At 39.0% G+C, this 6,369-nt stretch overlaps 1 long non-coding RNA gene across 1 annotated transcript; it reads left to right on the top strand.

The window, feature by feature from the left end:
- The first annotated feature begins 2,355 nt into the window (after positions 1-2,355).
- LOC110580229 lies at positions 2,356-5,455 on the top strand. Its single transcript, XR_002480329.1, has 4 exons — positions 2,356-2,391; positions 4,294-4,323; positions 4,864-4,893; positions 5,402-5,455. It is a non-coding gene; the product is annotated as an uncharacterized LOC110580229 (long non-coding RNA).
- The last annotated feature ends 914 nt before the right edge of the window (positions 5,456-6,369 follow it).

Raw genomic sequence — 6,369 nt, forward strand, 5'->3', positions numbered from 1 at the left:
TATAAGGGCAAAAACAGGCATCTAGAGCATCTAGGGATGATCCCAACAACTGTGGGCAAAGGAAGCAATTTAAATGTCTTTTTTAATTTACCTACTTGAATCAGAATACAATGAGATTAGAAAAGGGAAGTTGAGCTGTAGTCAAACAGTCTTATACTACCTAATCTGTTTAATTCCACAATGTAGGTGTCTGGGGAAGAATGGGCAAAAATAAAAATGATGGGTTCCTCTGTTAGGCTGTATTTTAGTTTGAAGGGATGCTTTAGCATTATGTAAAAGCTATGACTATTTAGTTTTTAAACTGGCAATTCCAATTTTTTAGTCCATATGAACACAGATGAAATTTTTCCTTTAGTAACTGTTCAAAATATTAATTTCATTTTGTTTTTTTATTTTTTTAAAGATTTATTTATTTGACAGAGAGAGAGAGAGCACTCAAGCAGAGCGAAGGGCAGAGGGAGAGGGAGAGGAAGAGGGAAAGCATCCCAAGCAGATTCCCCACTGATTGCGGAGCCTGGCACTGGGCTCCATCTCACCACCCTGAGATCATGACCTGAGCAGAAAGCAAGAGTTGTAGTCTCAACTGACCAATCCATCCAGGCAATTAATATTAATATCCTTTTTAAATTAACCTTCTAGAATAGGGATTTGGGCTGTTGTTGGAGCACTTTTAAACTCAATTAGCTGTTACAACAACCAAAGCAAGGTACTCTGAGAAATGCTTTGCGACCTGGATCCTCCATAATTATCCCCAAGTACATTATTTACCAATTCCCACCCCCACTCCCACCAATTTAGGTCTCAGGAACTAACTTTGGAAGGCAGATAAAAGCCTCTTTTATTTTTTTTCTATTTTTTAAAAGATTTTATTTATTTATTTGAGAGAATGTGAGAGAGAGAAAGAGAGACAGAGAGAGAGAACGTGCACAGGAGCAGGGCAGAGGGAGAAGGAGTGGGAGAAGCAGACTCCCCTGCTGAGCAGGGAGACCAGCGCAGAGCTCGATCCCAGGAGGAAAGCAGACTTAACTGACTGAGCCACCCAGGCTCCCCTAGAAGCCTCTTTTAGAGTAGAAATCCACCTAAGGATGGGTTAAACTATGGTGAGGTTAAAGAGGCACTCTCCTAAGGAGTGCATAAAATATAAGGAGAACCCCAAAACTCAGTAATGAAGTTAAATATTTAATGTACTATTTTAAATATCTAAATTAATGTAAAAAAGTCTATGATGAACAAAATATCAAAATTAAAAACAAAAACAAAAATAAAAACAAAACAAAAAACCGGCAGGATCCTACCTTGCACTTGCATGACTCACCTCAATCGCCTCACCCTAATCTGAGTTTTTGGTTCATCCTTAAATTGAGTGCCTTATTAACATAACATAATAAAAATAATTGAGTGCCTTAATTGACTGATCATAGCCAGGCTCTGAGTCCTAAACACTTTTTCGTGTGGCCTCTTTCTGAGACCCTTCACTAAATGCCACCTTTGGATTCAAAACCTATCGTATCAACACTTTTCCTCTGGATAGACCTTTGGTATTACAAACTTCACTCGAGGTCCCATTCTTGGTGCACTCTTGCCAAGTGGGATAACTGTTTATCAGGTGTCTGCACCTTCAGGCTCTTCTGCTCTTCCAGCTCCCAGTTTTTTTTCGATTCTCCACCTGCAGGAGACACACCATTTTGGCACCCTCCTCTGCCAGGACTGCAACACTACTTTGGCGGGAAGTTCCCACAACCAGAGAAAGAGCTCCAGCCTTTTCTACTTTCTGAATGAATGCTCCCCTCAGTTCATTTTCATCCTCCTGCCAGAGATAGAATGTAAAGACTGGAGCCTAGACTCAACCTAGTCTCAAAAACACTTTCACCCTGGAAATAAGTAAAAGTGGAGGTTTTGGAGATTGTGGAGAAAGCAACTGCAGTGACTTTCGCCTGCCATTACAACATAAAAGAAAAAAAAAGTCAAGACAACTCTGGCTTTCCCGCCGGTCTTAAGCTTGAACATTTTACATTTATCAAGTCCGCGTGCTCCTCCACCACACAAGCGGTCTGAAACGCCAGCATTAAGAGGGCTTCTGGCAAGTCCGTGGGCCACGCCCCTTGGGCAGATCAGTTTCCTTTATTGGTCTGACTGCCTGTCACTCAAATCTGGCTCCCACTCCTGCTAACCATTCACGTAGTTTGGTTGCGTCTTGGTGTATTTAATGTTGCCAATAACGAGGGATTTTTTTTTTTTTTTTTTTTTCCGAGCCGAGTACAGGTCGTGCTGCAATTAGTTCATTGAAAACTCAGTTGCTCTCTGAGCGCTTGGACAGAGACTGCTTTCGGCTTTTTTTCTGCTGATTGTTAAGATCTCCTATAGAGAGCTGCAACAATGCCCAAAAGAAAGGTAAGCGAAATGGGAAGATAGAAAGGGGATTAGCGACTGAAATACATATTTCCTAATCCGCAGAGATTTTTTTTAAAAAGCATTTTCGCTTCTAGTTAGATTTTGTGATGTACTGAATGGAAGAGGAAGGAAGGGCAAAGAAAGATCGGTGTAAGATTTAGGATGGTCTTGCATGCAACTAGTAGTTCACTTTCGGCTTGTTTTGTTTAAGGGAAATAAATCGTTTAAGAGGTGTCTCCATGCTGAATTATAAACAGCCATAGCGCTGTGCTGTCGCTTCCTACCCCACCCCCCTTCCTCCGCTTACCCTATTGGAGAACACTTCTCTCAACCGCACTTCCAGGCACCAGTTTCCTCCTCAGCCTCGGGCTTTTCTCCAGGAACCGTCCCGTTTGGGGTAACTTAAGCCACGGCTTTCTCCCGTATTCGCCTTTGTTCTTCCCGTTTTCTTTTTCCTTTTTTTTTCCCCCCTTCCCTCCTCCACTTCTTGTCATGCCAGATGGCTATGCAATGGTAATCCTGTGCCATTAGGCGGCGCAGACTTCAAACTGCCCTAGAGAAGGGAGAGATTCACCTCTGCAATTAGCAACTTTAGGGCTAAGACATCTGGGGTTCACCAAACTCTGTGCGTAAAGGTGGAGAGATGGCAAGAGAACTGAGTAAGATAAACTATTACTGATGTTGGGGTAGCATGGATTTGTTTCCTTTTAGACATGCAGAATTGATCTGAGCTATTCCAGGGCTACAGGTATTCTGCAAACCCTCACTTCAAAATTTGTGACTCCTCTCTTGGACAGGAGATAAATTCACGCCAGGTGTTTGTTTGAATGTTTGTTTGTTGTTGTTTTTGCGGGGGAGGGTCCCTTAGAAGTGAAATCAAATGCTGTTTCATTGCTTGACAAAATTGTAAAACACTGCGCTGATGTAAAGCATTGTGACTGTTTTGGTATTATTCCTATTTATCCGTCTACCATCCCTATTTCTAGAACATAGGAGTAAGACCGAAATTCCCGCATGCTCTGGGGCTGTGAGTATGAATCATGTAATAGCTTGATAATTCCCAGGCTGAAGGGCTGCTCAGATACAGAAAGCAATGGTTTTTAATAACCATCCCCCTTCCTGAGATTCCCGCCGCTGAGCTTTTCTAGGTTTGTGCAATGGGTCGTGCTATTTTACGGAGCTGAGAGCAACCTTGTAGCAGGTAGTGGCGGGAAGTTTTAAAATCAGTGGCCGGCTCCTCAGAATAACGCATTGACATTGCAAAGGTTCCTTCCAAAAAAAAAAGAAAAAGAAAGAAAGAGAGAGGGAGGCAGACAAAAGAAAAAGAGAGAGAGCGAGAAGAAAGAAAGAAGAAAGAAAAAGAAAGAAAGAAAAAGAAAGGAAGAAGAGAGAAGAGAAAAAAGCATTGAAGCATTGTTGGGGTTGTAGTCTTGTATGAAAAACTTGGAAAGAATTGTCCAGTCAGTAAAGAGAATCCAATAAGTACAATTGCATATAAAACATAAGGCAAAACAGGGAAATTGCATGAAGTTCCGCCTTCATTCTGCTGGCCTCCACACTTTTTTTTTTTTTTTTTTTTGGCTTTAACACTGGCTACAGCAGGTGGATTTTAAAATTTAAAAGGTTTGTTTTTAGGAGATGCAATTTACACAAAGGGATGGAATTGACTATCAGTTGTGTAAATTTATGTCTTGAGAATGGATTTGCATCTTGGTGCACATTTGCACGTTAGTGGACAGCAGTATGTAGCATGCTACTAGGAAATAACACGTGGCTACTTGAGCCAGAATCCAGGAAAAAAATCATAAGTGCTTATGTTACAACTGTAATCCATGCAATATTTTCTGATCTATGTGTTTATATCAATGATCTTATTCCTGTGTGGTTTTCTCGTTTGTATAGGCTGCCGGTCAAGGTGATATGAGGCAGGAGGTGAGGTTTTTTTCGTTGTTTTCTTTTTAGTCTTAGAATCTGTCTGAAAAAATCCACTTGCTATATGAATTTGAGACACATAAACAGCTAAAAAAATGACGCTGGTTTGTATATTTGTACCATATAAGAACCAATATGGTATGCCTGTGAGCTCTTTCAGAAGTATAGCAGGTATTGAAAATTCCAAACTTCTTGGAATTTAGGACCTTATGCTTAAGATATGGAGAGAGCTTCTTCCTTTTGAAAAAAAAAATTGCTTTGTCAGTTTGCAAGAAGGGGCTATATTTTTATTTCCTTGTTATTAGCCATTGTGTTCATTGAAGTTTAATTTGGGATTTTTTTTTCCTTATCTATGTAAAGGGTCCAGGGGAGGGAAAATAAAAATTTATATTTCTACTACATTTTCTACTCAAGTTCAAAACTTCTTCTGTAAAAACAATGTTCATGTAGTGTTATACTAAATATTTTCACAATATAATAAATCTAGTTTTGTATATCCATAATTCTATTAACTAATTATTATTATTTTTTTACTTATAGCCAAAGAGAAGATCAGCCAGGCTGTCTGCTGTAAGCGGTCATTTAAAAAAAGCTTCTCATGCATTGTAAAATGTTAAAATTCAGGGAATTCTGGACAATACTAGTTATTTTATACAAGATTTATTTTGGATGTCTTTTTTTTTTTTAAGATTTTATTTATTTTGACAGAGAGAGACACAGCAAGAGAGGGAACACAAGCAGAGGGAGGGGGAGAGGGAGGAGCAGGCTCTCCGCTGAGCAGGGAGCCCCATGCGGGGCTCGATCCCAGGACCATGACCTGAGCCGAAGGCAGAAGCTTAACGACTGAGCCACCCAGGCACCCCTATTTTGGATGTCTTAGTAAAAAACTTTTACACCAAGGAAATGTTTGATTTTTTTGTTTTTTTTCCCTAATGCTAAATAAATATTATTTCCTCAATAAATTGTTTCCTAAATAAACACCCATTTATTTAAATTAAAAGGTTGGATTTCATTATTAGTGATCTTTCTTCAATTATGATTTCCTGCCCCCCCCCATGACTTGTGTTTTTTGATGCAGATGCCTGTGCCCATTACACCAGAGTTGAAGCCCAAAAGAACATCAACTCCAAAGGTAAATATTCAACATGCAATGCTGAGAGAAGATTGCTTTACTTCAGAAATAATTTTTTTGGAAAGACATGCAGCTGATCATTTTGCTTTCTTTATTTCCTGTTTAGTTAGTAATATATTACATTATACCATATGGTACATGTAGGCTTTTTGAGTAAGGATATTTGTTCATGCTCTGTGTTTTGGCATTTTCATTAGGAAGAAACAAAACAAAATTTTAGTTGGGTAGACCTGTAAAATGTACATGCCTTTGACATCATATAGTCACAACACCAATATTCCTGGGAAAACAAAAGGTGTAAACTGTAGTAACCAAAGTAATAATAGGAGTAACTAACATTTGATAATACTTTACAGTTTGCACAGTTTGCAGTATTTTCACATACATTATTTATTTATTTTTTAAAGATTTTATTTATTTATTTGACAGAGAGAGAGACACAGCGAGAGAGGGAACACAAGCAGGGGCAGAGGGAGAGGGAGAAGCAGGCTTCCCGCAGAGCAGGGAGCCAGATGTGGGGCTCGATCCCAGGACCCTGGGATCATGACCTGAGCCGAAGGCAGATGCTTAACGACTGAGCCACCCAGGCGCCCCTCACATACATTATTTTTAAATGAACACAATTGATTTCATATAGAATTATATACTCTGATGTTGTGGCTAACAACATGAAAAATAGAAATAGCTTCAATATTAACTTCACTTTCCCCCCTATATTTATATTTATTTATTTGTGTGTAATTATGTGTAAATATAATACAATTAATTTTTAAAATTGCTTTATTGAGGTATGGATAATATTTTAAAGATTGGTTAAATTCCTAAAATCATAAAAGGTTGAAGCTAGGAGGAACATTAAAATCATCAAATCCCATCATTTTGTGATTGGAGAAACTGTAAATTATAGTCATATT

Source organism: Neomonachus schauinslandi, chromosome X (genome assembly GCF_002201575.2).
Source record: "Neomonachus schauinslandi chromosome X, ASM220157v2, whole genome shotgun sequence".
Classification (NCBI taxonomy): domain Eukaryota; kingdom Metazoa; phylum Chordata; class Mammalia; order Carnivora; family Phocidae; genus Neomonachus; species Neomonachus schauinslandi.